Source organism: Panthera onca, chromosome E1 (assembly GCF_046562875.1).
Source record: "Panthera onca isolate mPanOnc1 chromosome E1, mPanOnc1 haplotype 2, whole genome shotgun sequence".
Lineage (NCBI taxonomy): Eukaryota > Metazoa > Chordata > Mammalia > Carnivora > Felidae > Panthera > Panthera onca.
The window spans coordinates 27,934,431-27,951,735 of record NC_138352.1 but is presented as its reverse complement, the minus strand read 5'-3'; the positions used below and the strand labels follow the sequence as shown (position 1 = coordinate 27,951,735).

The following is a 17,305-nucleotide window of genomic DNA, read 5'->3' as shown; positions in this document are numbered from 1 at the left end:
TACTCACCCACGCTCAGACACACCCACACACCCCTGCCACGTGTGCTCGCATTCGTGGACGCTCACACCCCCCGAAATCTGTCACACATACGCAGGCGTGCTTCCCACTGCTCGCCGGCCCTCGGCCAGGCGACCACTTCTGCGCTCGCTTTGGGGCTCTGAGGACGCGCAGGCACAGGGAGACGCGGGGGTGAGGGCCCCCAGGCTGGTGCACACACCCACCTGTCAAAGGTGACGGCTGCAGTGAGGGTGACTGAGAAGCTGGATTTTCACAAAGAAACAGAGCCCAGAGGGTGCTTCAGCCCCAAGAGAGGGCATGTGAGGGAGACCCTCTGCACCGGCCCCCCATCCTTCCCTCACGTGCCATGTGTCCAGACATGTACAAGCACACAGATGTTTGCACACAGTCCTTATCGATTTGGACCACCGGCTTCCAGCATCTGAGCCACACGACCACGGTCTCCTGTGGGACCTGCCCACCCCCCCGCCCCCACTCGCCCACGCATGCACACGCACACCCACGTACACGCACACACGGGCATACAGCCACAGCCATTTTGCTCTTCATTGCTGGTGTGGGGACTTTTTCCTCCTTTTCCCAGCACCGTCTCATCCCCCCCCCGCCCCCCCTTCCCCCAGAGCTGGGGTCTGCCCATAGAGACACTCCTGATGGCCTGGCCCCTGGCTCTGTGACTCAGACGCCCAGTCCCCCTAACCCCACCAGCCCGGGGAAATGCCTGCACAGGGAGGCCTCAGTGCAGGAGACTGGGACTTCCTGTGGGAGGACCCCCTGGCCCAGCGTTGGGGCCCCAGGCTGGCCTGGGCTCCGTGATCGTTGGCACCAGCTGCTCTGCCCGCGCTGAGGCCCCCTGCCCAGCTGCACCTGTCAGATGTGCCCCCTGTCCCCTGTGCCTACCAGGGACTTGCCCTCTCATTTCAGAGGTGGGGAAACTGAGACGAGGCAGCGGGCAGGCTGCTTTGAGGACACCCATGCACGCGTGCACACACACACACACACACACACACACTGCTTCATTTGATACAGTTTGCCTTGGAAGCCTATGCATCCTGGAGGGGGAGACCTTCAGGGTCATTTTCTCCAGGGGCCCAGAGAGGGCAGGGTCTTGCCCAAGGTCACACAGCAAGTCCACGGTACAAGCTGACCAGACTCTTATTCCAGAGCTTTCCTGGTCCAGGGGATGGGATGCATATGTGCATGGGAGGGGGCATCGACGATGATGAGATGACGGAGATGACGACAGGGAGCAGGAGAGAGGGAGGAGGCGGGGCTGGGTTTGCATCCAGCCTCCCCTCTCCCCCTCCCCTGCTCCCTTCTCTCCTTTGCACGCAGGGGTTTGTTTGGAGAATGACTCACAGGAATGCAGCAAAATCCTGATGGATGGGAAGGCAGGGCTGCAGTACCCTGAAAACCTCTTCAGGGTGGGGAGGCGGGACTGAACCATGGGGCCAGAGAGGGTGATGATCAGGGGAGCCCTGCATCAGGGGAGACTGAGGCCCTAGGAGAATAGCAGACACTGCCCGCCATGGAGCCCTCCTTCATCAGCATGAGCAGGCACGCACACACACTCGCACACGCACACGCACAACTGCAGCAGCACACCCGGGCTCCAGCCGTGCCGCCTTCTCTCTGGACCCGTCTCCCCCCTGCTGGCCCTGCCCAGGTTTTCCGTCTTTGCGCACTGGCCCACAGTAGGTGATTGAGCAAGTGCATGCTGGCAATGACCGTGACCCAAGCCGGACCCTCCCAGGTGCACGTGTTATCCCTTCGTTCCTCCAGCCCTTAAGGGTGCGTGCTATTCTCCTAGTCCTTTAGCCAAGCTTCCTGAGGGCCTACTGTGCGCCGGGCACTGCCAGGGCTGGGGAGGCCGGGATGAGAGGGTGCCACCCTCTGTTCTCCACCTCACAGTCAGAAGGAAGTGGCGTGTGTGTGTGTGGGGGGGTCTCAACGGGCCATCAGGGTCAGGTGAGGCCCCGAGGATGAAGTTGAGAGCAGGCATAGGGCACGGTAGCTGCAAAGGGTGACCGAGCTTGGTGAGCCCGGGCAGGTGCTGCTAGCTCCCATGGCTGGAATCGTAAAGGTGGATGAGAGATGAGGCTGGGGTCAGCCAGGGCCCCCGATGCTGGGGAGCAGCCGTAGGGGAGGCCTTCCTCCAGGGTGCCACATCTGGGCGTCTCTGAGGAACCACAAGGCATTCACCTGGCAGGACCTCGTGGCCTCCCACTGGGGGATGCCCCCCCCCCCCAGCAGAGGCAGCCCCCTAGCCTGGCCTCAGACCCCAGAGCCAGGACCCTAGGGCCCCCCCCCCCCCGCCCCCGGGCCCTGCCTCTCAGTGCCTGCTGACAGTCGTCACGCGGGTGTGCGGCCCGGGATGACCAGATCTGTGTTTTCAAGAGAAACCGGAATTTGGATTTTTATGTGAATGCTCCTGGCTCAATTAACAAAAGGCATAGTGTGGTTTAAACCGCACATGTCCACAGGCAGAGGGCCTCGTTCATAACGTCTGCTCTGTGGGGCGCTCGGTTTTTTGCATTTGTTCCTTTTATGTTGCTGACTTCACTGGAGACAGCCCAGATATTCACTGAGCTGCAACTCCATGCTAGGCGCAAACAAGACGCCAAGCGATGGAGCGGCCATTTTAGCGGAGGGGAAGACAGCGGACAGAAAGACAGATAAGGCAGGTGATAAGAGTTAATGAAGAAAAAGCGGGGCTGCAGAGACGGTGGTGGGAAAAGCTGAGCAGACGTCTAGGAGAAGGATGTTGTAGGTAGCAGGAACAGCCAGTGCAAAGGCCCTGAGGCCGGGGCGTGCCGGATGCATTTGAGGAGCCCCGAGGAGGCCCGCGTGGCTGGAGCAGGAGGAGGAGGGGGAGAATGTCAAGAGATGAGGTCAAGGTAATAGAGATCAGATTGTGTAGGTGATTGTAGGCTGTGGTACAAGTTTGGTTTTAACTCTTGTGTGAGGTGGGAGGCACGGAGTGAGGGAGGGATGCATCCGACTTGGGTTTCAGCAGGCTCCCTCTGGCTGCCAGAAGGGCTGAAGGGGGCAGGGGTGGGCCCAGGGAGGCTGAGAAGAAGCACTTTGCGCTTACATGTAAAGACAGAGGGTAAATTCGTGGTTGACAGGGGCTATGGTGTGGAGGAGTCATGGGGAGTAACTACTCACGGGTATAGGTTTCTTCGGGGGGCCATGAAAATGTTCTGAAATCAGACAGTGATTATAGCTGTACCACGCCATGAATATACCCAAAACCACTTTTAATTTTTTTTAAATGTTTATTTATTTTTGAAAGAGAGAGAGAGAGAGAGAGAGAGAGACAGAGCATGAGTGGGGGAGGGACAGCAAGAGAGGGAGACACAGAATCCGAACCAGGCTCCAGGCTCCCAGCTGTCGGCACAGAGCCTGACGCGGGGCTCGAACCCACGGACCGCGAGATCGTGACCTGAGCCGAAGTCGGACGCCTAACCGACTGAGCCACCCAGGCGCCCCCAAAACCACTTTTTTTTTTTTAACGTTTATTTATTTTTGAGACAGAGAGACACAGAGCATGAACGGGGGAGGGGCAGAGAGAGAGGGAGACACAGAATCGGAAGCAGGCTCCAGGCTCTGAGCCATCAGCCCAGAGCCCGACACGGGGCTCAAACTCACGGACCGTGAGATCGTGACCTGAGCTGAAGTCGGACGCTTAACCGACTGAGCCACCCAGGCGCCCCCAAAACCACTTTTTTTTTAATTTTTTTTTTTTTAACGTTTATTTATTTTTGAGACAGAGAGAGACAGAGCATGAACGGGGGAGGGGCAGAGAGAGAGGGAGACACAGAATCTGAAACAGGCTCCAGGCTCCGAGCCATCAGCACAGAGCCCGACGCGGGGCTCGAACTCGCGGACCGCGAGAGAGCCGAAGTCGGACGCTTAACCGACTGAACCACCCAGGCGCCCCTCAAAACCACTTTTAAAGAGTGAATTGTATAGTATGTGGATTGTATCTCACTTAAAAAATATATATATTTTTAGCGCATACTAGGACTTCTAACCAAAATAGATGCCCATGGAGAAGAGTGGAAGGAAATATTAACAGGAATTGTCACAGGGTGAGGGGGATTCGGGGTTTTGTTTTGTTTTGTTTTTCCTTTCTACTTTCGTATACTTTCCAGCTTTCAAAATTGAAAGTAGGTATTTCCTTCTAAGAAATAAATGCTTTGCAATCTGGGAGGTGGGCATGGGATTGATGGGGAGGGCTGGGCCTCTGTCCGCTGGGCTTTCACGTGACAGGTTTGGAGCAGGAGAGCGCTTGTCCGGGCCCCCAGCTCTGACCTTCTGGGATTCCATTCCTGCTCACATGGCCTTGGTCAAGTCACAGGACAAGAGCTCCCAGCCTCCTCCCCCAACTACTGTCTGAGCCGCCCGCCCGCGTGCCGTCTCCACCCAGAGACCTCCTTCTTTCCCTTGCACGCCTTCAGCCACGGGTCGCTCACCACCTCCCAAGGCAGTTCACTCATTCCATTTCTGGGCAGCTCTGCCTGTTAGCAAGCTCTTCCTTATATGGAGGTGAAATCTGTCTTCCTGTTGCTTCTACTTCTCCTAAGCTCCCTCTCTGAGCCCCAGCGTCTGGGTCTGCAGCACCGGGCCTCCGGGCCCCTTGCTTGGTTGTGGGGTGGGTGGTGGTTGTGAAGGGATTTGGGGACTAGCAGCCCAGAGCACATGTCAGTGGTCACTCAGCACGGGGGACAAAGTGCGGGTGGGCCTTCGCCTCGGCAGCACAGCCAAGTAGGATTTCCGAATTAAATGTTCAGACCACCACCGTGAAATTGAGACTTGATACTTATCCCGGCGATCGAGAACTCCCATCTCTCCGTAGGCCAGGAGGGACTAATAGCCTTCAGAGCTGGCATTTTTCAGGGGTTCGCGACGAGGCAAACCCCACAATGACTTTCACGTGCTCATTTCCATGCCTCCTCAACACACAACCCAGGCCCTGCCAGTCTCCCATTTTAAAGGTGAAAAAACCTAAGGCACATCACGCGAAGCAGCTGGGTGTGAGTCTCGTCACGCGTTTCGGGAGTGGTGTGGACTGTCTAAGAAAGTTGACCGCAGTCCTCCCCACCACAAAAATGTATGAAAACGGGGCCGGGGGGACGTCATACTTGTGGCTGGCTGGACCTGGCTCTTGGCCCTGTCAGTCTGTCTGGTGAAAGCCCCTTGTAGCTGCCTCGTCTCGGGGGCCGGGCTGGGGAGGGTTCTCCTGGTCTCGGACGGTGGACCATGTGCCAAATTTAGGGAGAAAGATTACAGCTTAGAAGGCTGCTTTCCGGCCCATAACCCGCCCCCCCCCCCCCCCCCCCCGCTGCCCTCACCCCCTCCGCTGCCCCCACCATGAGGCAATAAGCAGGAGCAGAGAAGCATCACCTCTCTTCCCAGCTGTGGCGACTGTGGCCCAGAGAGGGTGCACAGCTGCCCAGAGACACACAGCCACGGTGTGGCAGGACCGGACTTGCACCGGGGAGGACAGAGGCAGCCCTTTTCCTGGTTTAAGGTGTGTGGGGAGGATGGGAGCCACGATTGCATCAGCCGGTAACTCTCCTGGAGGTCAGAACCCAGGCAGGCGTGCGAAGCCGGGGGTTCGACTCCTTTCCTCCACACTCGTGCCCGGGCTGGACTGCTCTGAGTCGGGCCCCGGATGGAACAGGTGAATGAGAACGGCTCCCGAGACAGGACAGTGGTTCAGGCTCCACCCAAAGCCACTCAGACCTCGTGCTCTCCCGTCTGCACATCTCCGTTTCCACATCTCCAAAATGGGCTAAGGACGCCTCCCTCAGAGGATTTCTGGGAGGATTCCACACGGGTGCTTGGCAGAGTCAACATCCCCTCCCCGCCCGCCACCCCTGCCCCGTGGCACAGTCACCTGGGTTCCGCCGGGGAATTTGGGGATGAAGCCAAACTGGGCGGAAAAGCATTAGAACAATAATCCCCTCCTCCTCCCACCCCTCCCTCCTCCCTCCTTGCCCTCCCCACCGGCGCCCCTCCTCCTCCTCCTCATACACTCATGTGGTAAAAAATTCACACCGCACAATTAGCATCCCTCCCACCCCTACCCTCCTTTTTGATCAGCAGTTTCTTCTCCATCCTTCCAGAGGCAATCTGTGCAGATTCAGGCACCCCCTGAAAAGGGCTTTCCATTTGAATGTTCCTGGGGACTCACCCACCCTGGGAGAAGCTGAGCAGGGCCTGGGTCTCTTGTCACATTCCCACAGCTGACAGGTGGAGGTGACAGGGCTGGGTCGTCCCCCAGGAGCGAGGGAGTTGGCCTCCTTGTGCCAGAGACAGAGGGCATGCCGTAGCCAGCCCAGGTCCAGGCGGGACGAGGTCAGGAGGACTTCGGGGGTCCTCACCTGGCTGGGGTCAGGAACTGGAGGCCGGGAGAAGCCCCGGGGCAGCATCCCCAGTGCCACCAGGCAGAGGGAGGGCGCAGGCCCACAGAGCTCTCGGTTGAGACAGGAAGGGGCTGGAGGGGCACCTGAGGAGTGGTTGAGCCACCTAGAGTGACCCCTGGTCTCTGGGGTCCCCGTCCCTGGAGACTGCGGGGTCAGGGAACAAATGATGTGTGGAGGCAGGTGTGCCTACGCACTCTTACACAGAGGAGTCTGTGTGTGTCCTTACGTGTGCACTGTGTCACTTTTACACGGGTACATTTGTGTAGGTCCCTGCAGTACACGTCCTCGCATGCAAACGAGCACATGCGTGTCTCTGATTTTGTGAGTGTGCGTACACATGGACGTGTGTGCCTGTGTCTTTCCACCTAGGAGACCCTGTGTGTTTGTGCACATCTTGGCCCCCCTCCCCGTCTGCTGTGTGACATGGGGCAGGCCCTCTGTGTAGAAAATGGCATCCATGACCCCCCTGAATTCGGAGGAGGGAGTAATCCTTGGGCTCTTGCTGGGGTCTCTTCCCCGGGGGGGCAGAGGAAGCTGCTGGGGCTCAGGGTAGGTTCCACATGCTCTTGGAAGGAGAGGAAGAGGAGGGAGCTGTTGTCATTCCCATTCTTGGGTACCGGGGGACCCGCTGGGCCCGGGCCAGAGAAGCCGTGCGGCTCAGCGAAAAGGGGCAGGGACAGTCCGTGTGTGCGTGTATCTGGTTCCATGGCTTTGCTTTACATCCATGTGCTGGTACCTGTGCATCTCGGGCTCCGTGTGTCTTTGCAGGTGAGTTTTGGTGTGGGAGCGTCTCAGGGACTGGGCTGCTGGGTCTGACTGTGTGTGTCGGTCTGTCAGTTCCTGAGTATGTCTGTGTGTTTGTCTGGCCTGCTCGCTCTGGTCCAGGCAGGCTTCCCGCTCCGCGCCAGTGAATTCTGCTTGGGGAAAGTGTCAGTGGCCTCGGCCCCCCCCCCCCCCCCCTTGGTCACCGCCTGACCCTGAGGTCTCGGCGTGGACCATGTACGGGGTTGATGGTGCTTCTTACCACGGCTCTGCGCTGGGCCCCTTCCGTCTTCCCACATGGTCCCCAGTGGCCTGGGGGAATGTGTGCACAGGATGGTCCCCAGAATGGCAGAGTGCCTCTGCCAGCATCAGAGTTCAGGCTCAGGCTGGGACTGGGGCCCCAGGTCGATCCCCAGCAAGAGCCAGATGTTGGTCTGCGGCTAGGGACTATGGCTGAGGTCAGAAGCCCATTCGTGGCAGAGGGCAGGGGTCAGTCTGTGGCTGGAGTTGGGGCAGGAGGCTCACACTGACTGGGGTCAAGGGTCCAATGTGGCTGTGGCTAAGGGTCGGTCGGTGGCTGGGTCAGGGGGCCATCTGTGTTGACGTCGAGGACCGGATAGGACTCCCAGCCCCTTGGCGGCTCCCTCACCGTGGAGACAGGTTTGAGCCCTGGGCTGCAGCTGCTTGAGAGGTGGGGGCTCAGAGGCAAGAAGGTTCACATGGCTCCCAGCCGGGCCACATGTGCGAGGAATTGGTGGCATTGGTCACAGCCGGGAACGAAGGGCTGTCCTCCAGACGCAGGACTGCTCAGGAGAACATGTGGCAGGGGCAGGCCGTCCCCAGGCTGAGGGGATGCTGCCTGGTGGACCTGGTGCCCTCCCCTCCCTTCATCCCTGTTGCCCTGTCATCCCTGCTCCCCTCTCCCCTCTCCCCTTCATTTGCTCTGGCACCCTCCACACACTTCCTGCTCCTCAGCCGTCTGCCTTCCCCTGTCCCTCCTCTGTCTGTCTATCCGGCTGTCCTGTCCGGCCCGCCTCTTTTTCCCACTGACTCCCCACACAGCCCTGCCTGCGGCCTCCGCCCTCTGACTGCAGGGCCTCGCCGCCTCCTCCGAGCTCAGGGATACAAGCCCAGCACCTTCTAGCGCAGTCAGATGCTGAGAAAGGGAGGTGACTGCCCCCGGGGGTCAGGCGCCAGCCTGGATCGCGCGGGACATGGAGGCTGTAGGGGCTATGGGGTGAGAGAGAGTGTGCGCCCCCCTGCACAGCGTTCCTCCTCTGGGGCCCACACCCAGTGAAGGGTAGCCCATAGCGGGTCGGTCTGCCCCGTCTGAGCCTGAAGCTGTGTGACCTCATCTGGTGGCCTCCCACAGCCTAGTGAAGAAGGATGGACAGACAGACAGATGGCAGAGAAAGCCACAGACAGCAGAGATCAAAGGTCGTGCTGATCAAAGGCAGGAAATGGTTTGGTGTCTGCAGAGCCCGATGGGCAGACCAGCCCAAGGCAGATTGTGAAGGACTTGCCCCCTGCCCCCAGGGCTTTCTCCTGCCCCGACTCGGGCCGGAACCCGAATAAGGAGACCCCAGACCCTCCTCTGCCCTCCACTGCCCTCCCTGAGATTTGGGGCAGGGGGCGTACCAAGTGTTTGGAATGTTCTGAGAGTTTAAGAGGACTTGGATGTTTATGATCCTGGCCCCCCACCCCCAGAAGCTGAACCGCCCAAGTGCTTTGCTTTCAAAGAAAAACATCTTCTCAAGTGTTTTTGCTCTCGGTCTCACATGGTGGCCCAGCTCTTAGGAAGTGCCAGGTGGGTAGAGGGTTTTGGCGGGGGACAGAAAGTAACAGGGCTGGAATTGCTTAGTGACCACGAGGGCAGGGGGTCTGTCTGTTTTGTGCATTGTCGTCTCCCCTGTTCCCCCCAACAATGGCACTTGGCGGGCACTCCAGAAATGCACCCTGGAGCAGAGATTTGCGGAGCGGGTCTCACTCGGTTGGCCTGCGAGAACAGCAGTGGCCACAAGGGAGGGAAGGCCAGGCGGGCCCTCGGGCTGCTGCCCTGGACTGACGTGTTCCCGAAAAGGGGAAACTGAGGCTTGGAGTGGGAAAATGACTCGGCAGGGCGCTACTCCCAGTACATCTGATAAAAACGGGGCCTCTTCAGCTATCTGCTCTGACACATTGGCATGAAGTTCATTAACCTGTCAGATGGGGCAGGTTTGTGCCCTTCCTAAGGAAGTGCCCTCCCCCTAGCCTGGGGCACCTGCCCCAGACCACTCTGCCAGCAGGCCTGGCTGCTCTGTCTGTCTGGTTCCTCAGGCCAGATGCACCAGCTAGTCCTGTTAGCCCCGCCTCCAAAATAAAGGCAGCATTCTGCGCCTTCTTGGCTCTCCACGATCCGCACCCTGGCCAGGCCCTGTCCTCGTCCACCTGGACCTCTGGCCTCCCTGCTCCTGCCCTGCCCGCATGTCTGTTGTCTTCGCGGCTGCTGGGGATACTAGGAGGAAGGCCCTCAAAGAGATCGTGTCCCACTTCTGCTCAGAACATTGCAGACACCTCATCTCACTCCCTGTAAAAGCCAAAGTTCTTACTAAGGTGTATAGGGTCCTGTGGTGTGGCTTCTGTCCCCTCTCTGTCCCCATCTGTTCCCACTTGCCCCATGGCTCACTCAGCTCCAGCCACACCAGCCTGTGCTGTTCCATGAAAATTCTCACCCTGCTTCTGCCTCAGGACCTTTGCACTAGCTGTTCCCTCTGCCTGCACAGCTTTTCCCCCGACATAGCTGCACGCCCTACTATCTCAGTCTTTCAAGTCTGTTCTCGAATGTTTTTAAGTGCAAGTTCCCTGACCACCCAACGTGAAAACACAGCCCTTCCCCAGATGCTCCCAGTCCCCTTCCCTGGCTTTATTTATTTTTCCGCCTAAGTGTAACATACTATATAATTTACCCATTCATTCTGTTTCTTGTCTGACTCATGACCACAAAGAACAGAAGCTTTGTCTTGTTCCTTGCTCTGAATGCTCAACACATAGAACAGTGCCTAGAACATAGTAGGTGCTCAGTAAATATTGGCCAGGCAAATGGATGAGTACTTCTGCTACACTCAAGTTCTGTGACCTTGGACAAGTCAATTGTTTGGACTTCAGAGACCCCGTCTTTGAAACGGTGACTGATGTGAGGGAAAGGTAGAGATTTGAAACCTGACTCTCTATAAATATGTATAAGATAGATGTTGCAACCTGCCTGGCCCACCTCTGACCCGGGACCTGCAGACTTGCGTGTCTTCTCCTCGGAGAGCCATGGCATCTCAAAGCCAGGAGGGCCTGGGGGTTACCAGATCAGGGCTGAGCTTGAATGAGACTTCGGTGTCTCAGTGGCACCCGCCTAGCCTGGTAGGTGGAGTCTAGGCCCCTCTTCCCTGCCTGTTGTGCCCACCTGGGTGGCCCTTGGCTAACCCCTGTCCCTGGTGGCCCGTCAGTGAGCCTAACATCTGGCAGCTCCACTCACCCCATTGCCTGTTCTCCCCAGGCCCCTGCCTGGCGTCTCCTCCCTGGCTCCTGTTTATTATTTAACACTGGAATGGTATTTGGACACACACTTTGCAGGAAAGCAGCTCTATCCAGATTGCACTGGGCAAACAAAGGGCTGACCTGTCCAGGCCCAGGCTCTCCTGAGCACAGCCGCACCTCCCCAGGAAGCATCTGGCCCTTTGACACCCGTGAGCACTCCCAGCACTCCCACCGTGGCCCATAAAACTCTCCTGCCAGCCAAGCATGAGGGGGTCCCCCTCCCTACTGAGCCTGGGGAAGGACTCATGTGGTGAGCAGTGGAGTCAGACCCCTGGCCGGAGCAGGGAACCTGCCAGATAGACAGCCTCCCCGGCCAGTCATTCCCTCAGCATTTATGAAGTACCTGCTATGTGCTGGGTACTACCACCATGATCCCATGGTCACGATCCCATGATCCCCCCCCCCCCCCGCCAACCAGTGGGGTCTGATGGAACAGGCGAGGGTTCGGGGGCCATGTAGACCTAAGTTTGAACCTTGACACTGTCTCTCCTTCATTCGTTCATTTGCTAAATGCATACTGAGCACCTGCTCTGTGCCAGGCAGAGGTGAGCAAGGTTTCCCTAGAAACTAATAGTCCAGTAGGGATCAGATTGTCTTCCTGTGTGTTCTTGATGCATCCTGAGATGGCCCTCAGCCTGGGTGTCTCCTCTCAGAGATGAGTAGGTCCCCACTTGAGGGGTTGTCTTGGTGACCCTCTGTGACAACACTTACAGAAGGGCTCTGGTCAGGTTGGGGGTTTCCAACCGCCCCCCCCCGGCAGATGTGAATCTGGACCCCTCTTCTACACTGCCCCCAGAATGACAGAGAGACCCCTGGGACAGATGAAGGGCTCTGCTCTCCTTTGGGACAAGCCATCCCCCCACCGTGTTATTCCTCCAAACCCTTAGGATGTGTGCCCAGATTCCAGAATGGGTGAAGGGTACTCACTGAGTGACCTCGGATGAGTCATGTGATGTATCTTGCCCTGATGTTCTCCATCCCCTTCCCCCATTCTTCTCCAAGGGGGCTATTGGTTCAAAGAAGAGAAAGCCCTGGGCTGGGATAGGCTCCCAAGAAGAAGGCTTGGGTCAACCTCATTCATTCATTCACTCGTTCACTCATTTATTCATTCAACACCTACTGAATGTGTGCCAGCCTCCATTCTAGGTACAGAGGGTACACAGTGAGCGCACAGACAAAAATAACTGCAAAACACTTAAATAAACAAAGTATATGGTACATTAGAAGGTGGGGAAGAGCATTGCAGCCAGAGGGATAAGCAAGTGCAAAGGCCCTGAGGTAAGAGTGTGTCTGGTGAATTCAAGGACCATCTAGAAGACAAAGTAGTGGGTAAGGGGGAGGGGCATGAGGCCAGAGAGGTGGGGGGGGGGGGCCTGACTGTGTGGGATTTCATCAGAGACTGTGAGGACTTTTACTTCACTCTGAAACCAGAGAGGGGAGGGGAGCCTGTCCCTCCCCTCCTCATAAAGGGGGCACACGCTACCACCCTCACACCCTACCTGCCAATCTTGACCTTGTGGGTGGCTGTATGGAGGAGGTGGCTGAGTCAGATGTGACAGGGACAGTCTGAGGCTGAGGGGTCAGGGAGCACTATGATAGGGGTTGCAGGCCAGTCTGCGGCTGGGTTGGTGATCCCCAGCAGGGATTTGGGGTGGTTTTTTTTTTTTTTTTTTTTTGTCTAATGTTGCCTTTCCGCAGCCTCAGGACTGAGAACCCTGGTTCCCAAGGCCAGATCATTGAAGATAGGGGCTAAGTAGCCTGGGTCCTACAGATGGGAGGACCAGAGGGCACATTAGGGTCCATTTATGGGAGTGAGGCTGGCTCTTTGCCCCTGGGCAGATGCACCCAGCAGTCTGGGGAGCCTGTAAGACGTTCCAGGCCAGTGACCACTGTAGAGCCTGGCTATAAGCTGTTGATTCCTAGGCAGGGGAAAGAGCATGTACAAAGGCCCTGGGCACTTGGATTGGTTAGGTCTGGGCTAGGGCCCAGGAATCTGTGCTTTTGGTTTCCCACTTGACGCTGTACCAATGGTAGGTTTGGGAGTGACTATTCAAGCCACTGGGGTACTGGCGGCCTCTGTGCCATCAGGCCCTAAGCCTGCACAGCCCTTAGCCAAAGACCTGGACACACAGCAATCCATGAAACCCCTTCTAGTCCCCATTCCTCCCTCCCCTCTACGCAGCCTACAGGAGGCTGGGCCTTAAGAAGAGCTCAGGCAGTGGCAGTTGCCTGCCACTGCCCTCTCTAAGGAGCCACCAGACCTCAGGGAGGGCCGGCAGGGTGGGGAAAAGGCTCCCCACACCCAGTTGGCTCATAATTGCTGCGGGAGTAGAGTGTAGGATGTATGGAGAGGTTAGTAGGGGCAGGGTGGGGGTTAATAGAGGAAGTCGGGCAATCACTGAACAGCAAAACCTAAGTGTGATAGAGGTCGTGGGTGCACTCCTCCCCGCTTGGCAGAACAGAGAGGGGCCCCGAGCGGGGAGCATCGGTGGGGGGGCCCGAGGAAAGCAAGACAAGCAACACTGGCAAGCAGGAGAGAGAGTGGAGAGAGCTGGGTCTGACACGTCGGTGTGATCCCTGGCGCGATAATTGGGTGAACGGACGATAGGTCGGACACGTGTCTGGATGGAAGGGTGGGTAGAAGGAGAGACGGATAGATGAATGAATGAATGGCTGCGTGGGCGGTGAGCAGCCTGGCGAGGGGCGGGCCAGGCTAGCGCTCAATCACAGCCCCGGGGCGCTGGCGTCCGCCTGCTAAGCTCAGAACCCGCCCCCCCCCTCCCACCCCGCTACGGCGGCCCCTCCCGGGGCGTGTAATTCCGTGCCCCCCGGGGCCCTGGAGCTGCTCCCCGAGGCGGCTCCCGGACTGGGGCTTAGAGGGGCTGCGCCACCGCACCACCGCCCCGGGGCTCCACGCGACAGCCTGAAGCGCGCGGGCTGGGCTGCCCCTCCGCCGCGGGGGGGGGGGGGGGGGAACCTGGAGGTGCGGTCCCGCCTCGAGGCCCCGGCCCCGCTCTCCTTTGTCTTGGCCCAGTCCTCTGCCGTCTCCAGGCTGCCGCCCGCCTCTCCAGGCAGCCCTCGCCGCGCACTTGTGAGCTGCTCCGGATCTCCAGAGTCTCAGTTCCCACTGCCCCCACCAGCCCATAGGCGTCTCCCCCGCCCAGCAGGGTCCCCCAAACCCAGTGCCTCTAGGACCGCGGAGCCGGCAAGTACCAGGATCTCCAAGCTGCGTTTCTGGTGCGGAGGTGGGGGGGGGGGGGGGCGCGAGATGAAGGCCCCCTCGTCTCCGCCTTCTCTACCCGCCCCTCCTCCGCCACTACTCGTCGCGCTGCGCCCCGACCCCAGCGCAGCCTGTTCGCGCCTTAAACGGCTCTTCTGCGGCGGTGCCATCGTCGACACCACGCGGAGCCCCCCTCCTGACCCCCGCGCCCGCCAGGCCTCAGACCCGCACGCAGAACACAGCCCTACGCAGCCACACACAAGACCGCCTGCAGACGCACACCACAGCCTCACGTCGACCCACAGCCCTGCACAGGCGTACTGCCCCCTCCACGCGCAGACCCACAGCCCCAACAACCGCAATCCCACTCGCAAACAAACCCACACAGACACACAACACCCCTGAGGCACACTCGGGCCCACGCAGACACGATCCTGTACACACAGCCCCTCGGATACATGCAGCCCCACATGGGCGCAGTCCCACCCACGCAGTCACAGAACCCTCCATAAACGATCGCACACAAACACAACTCCACGCAGGCACCGCATCACTCAGTTCCTCCGAGGCCCAGCAAGACACTCGCAAGCTCGTAGCCAGACCCCCAAACCCCGTGACATTCACACGTCGGGCAGACCAGAAATACACGGCCACACCGACACACACACGGACCTAACCGCGCAGCCAAGAGCTCACCCACGGGCTCGTAAGTCACTGGAAAAATATTAAAGCGTTTCCCTCCCTCCCCTTCCATCTCTGACACACGCGCGCGTGCGCGCGCGCACAAACACACACACACACACACACACACACACACACACACACACACACACACAGACACTCGCCCCCACCCCCGGTCCCTAAGCGCCTTGGAGCCTCCTAGCCGGTGACCCCGAGCCCCCGCGGTGAGAGCCGCGGGAGCGTCTCCCCGGCGCCCCCTCCTCCCGCTCCCTACCCGAGCTCACCACTCCTCCCCTCGCCTCCTCCCTCCCTGCCCCCTCCTCCTCCTCCTCCCCCTCCCCCGCGTCTGGGGCGCGGGCTGCGCGCAGCCAAGCCCCCTCGTCGCGCGCCCCTCCCCGCGCGCACCCCGAGCCCGCATCGCGCTTGCAGAGTGGATGCGGCCACGGGGCGGTCTCTAATTACCTCCTGTCCTCCGGTGGCCCGTGAATAATGGCTACTGAGGGCGCTCGCAGGGGCTGCTGAGAAGGAAACGCGGGGCGCGAGAGGCGCGGCGCGCGCGGGAGCGCGAGGGAGAAAGGAGCGAGCCCGGTGCCGCCGCGAGCGGCGGGCGGAGAGAAAGGAATCGTGCGAGCGCTCACATTTTTTTCTCCCAAGGATCTCATCTGGCCGCCGCGTTCTGGAAGAGGCGAGGGGGAGAGCGCGCGCGAGAGGAGGAGGAGGAGGAGGAGAGAGACGGCGCGGGGAAGGGGAGACGGCGAGACGCGCAGCGCCGGCGCCCGGGAGATCCAGGAGGAACCCGCAGGTATTGTTGGCGGCAGAGCTTTGTGTCTTCGGGGGGCCGTTCGGGGGCGCGAGGGCTCCCGGAGCCCCTGGGACGCCGCCGCGCTCAGACCTGCCCCAAGCCCGGGGCTGCCGGCGCTGGTGGCCGCCGGCCGCGGGCACCCCTCCCGCCGCGCCGCGATCTTGGCTGGAGTTGCAGATTTGCCTGTTTGGGGGTTTTCCACGCTGGTTGAGGGAATCGGTCTCAGGAGAAGGAATTTCTTTCTTTCCTTTTTTGTTTGTTTCTTTTTCTTTTTCTTTTCTTTCTTTTTTTTGTGTGTGTGTGTGTGTGGCCGCAGTTCGGTTGTGTTGGGGACTTTCCCCTCTCCTTTCTTCCACAATACGTTGGTGAGAGGTCTTGGCGACTGTGGCACTGGTGGACGACAGGGGGCTGAGATGGCGGGGCTGGTGGCCGCGGATGGGAAGGTGACGGACGCCAGAGACGAAGGAGTTTTGCTCAAGTTCGCAGTTTGCGCGCTGGAGCCGGTCAGCCCGGGGAGGGCCGTCTGCGCACCCTGTCCTGCTCCAGGCAACCGGTGGGAAACTTCCCGAGAGCGCTGCCTCCCCGGGGACTCGGCGCCCCCGACGCCTCCGGGCGCTTCCTCCGGCCGCCGCGGCCCCTCCTTGCCGCCTGCGAGCGCTTAAGGTCGCGCTCTCCCCACCCCCGCCTTCCTCCCTCCCCCGGCAGCTTCCGGATCTGGACAGAGCTGGAGGAGCAGCTTCAAACACTTCCCCTGGAGACCCCTCCCCACTCCCCGCGCCGGAGCCTGCCACACAGGCCCCCCTGCCCTGCACCCCCGCCTCACGCGCGCCTGAGTGGCCAGGCTGACAATGAAATCTCGCGCCTTGCCGTCGGGGGTGGGGGTCGTAGCTGGGTCTCTCTGGGGGCTGGTGACCCGGAGCAGGGGGAGGGGGAGGGAGGGGCTTGTTTGGGTTGGAGACGTTGACGTCGGTGGTGCTGTGCTGGGGGAGGGGGCGGGGGTAAGGTGGGGTGCTCCGCCCGGCCGGGGGTCGTGGATTCTAGCCCCTCTTGGATTTGTTGATTGGCTGGTGACTTCAGGCACGTCGGCCCCCCCCCCCCCCCCCCGCCCCCAACCTCAACCTCCTCCCTGCAACTCGGCCTCCTCCCCTCCCCGTACAATGCGGGCTTCAGAGGTGATCCCGAGGGTGATTGTGTGTGTGTGTGTGTGTGTGTGTGTGTGTGTGTGTGTGTGTGTGAGAGAGAGAGAGAGAGAGAGAGAGAGAGTGTGACGGAGTGTTTGTCTCCTGCGATCCACAGCAGACGCTGCTCCGGTGACCCGGAGATCCGGACGCCTCTCTCTCTCCCTGGGGGGGGGGGGGGGGAGGGGGGAGGGGAAGAAAGGGGGAGGGGAGTGGTGGGAACTTCTCCTTTTCCCACTGGGGCCATGGGAGGGGAGTTCTAGACCGGAGAATTTCTGGGGACCGCAGGCCTGTGAGGGTGTGCTCAAGGCAAAGTAGGGGTCTTGGGGTCAGAAGCTTCTCGTCACTCCAAGCGCCCAGATCCTTTTGCTCTGGGGGGTAAGGTGTGGATCGGGTGAAAGGCTACTTGGAACAGGACTAGGGGCCGAGAAGAGTCCATGGAAATCTGCCTCAATTGATTCCCAGGCGAGCTTCCTGGGCTCCTCCTTCTCTTCCCGGAGTAGGGAGGCCGGGGGACCCCAGGCTGGCAACCCAGGCGGGGGAAAGAAACCCTTCTGCCTAGTTAAAGAGAGGACTCCTGGGCAGGGGGGCGGGGCAGGGGAGCAAGGCACCTTGGATGGGGGTGTGGGGGGGGGTGGCAGACTG

General features: G+C 59.9%; 1 protein-coding gene across 2 annotated transcripts in view; it reads left to right on the top strand.

Moving 5' to 3' along the window:
* RAI1 (retinoic acid induced 1) overlaps nt 1-17,305 on the top strand; it is a 121,294-nt gene that overhangs the window by 24,336 nt on the left and 79,653 nt on the right. The window contains exon 2 of one of the 2 annotated variants that reach the window (XM_078437649.2): nt 15,335-15,482. The gene's annotated coding sequence lies outside the window, so the exon portion shown is untranslated. Of the gene's footprint in view, nt 1-15,086; nt 15,483-17,305 lie in introns of those variants that run through there. The other variant, XM_060644996.3, reaches the window with a different exon arrangement.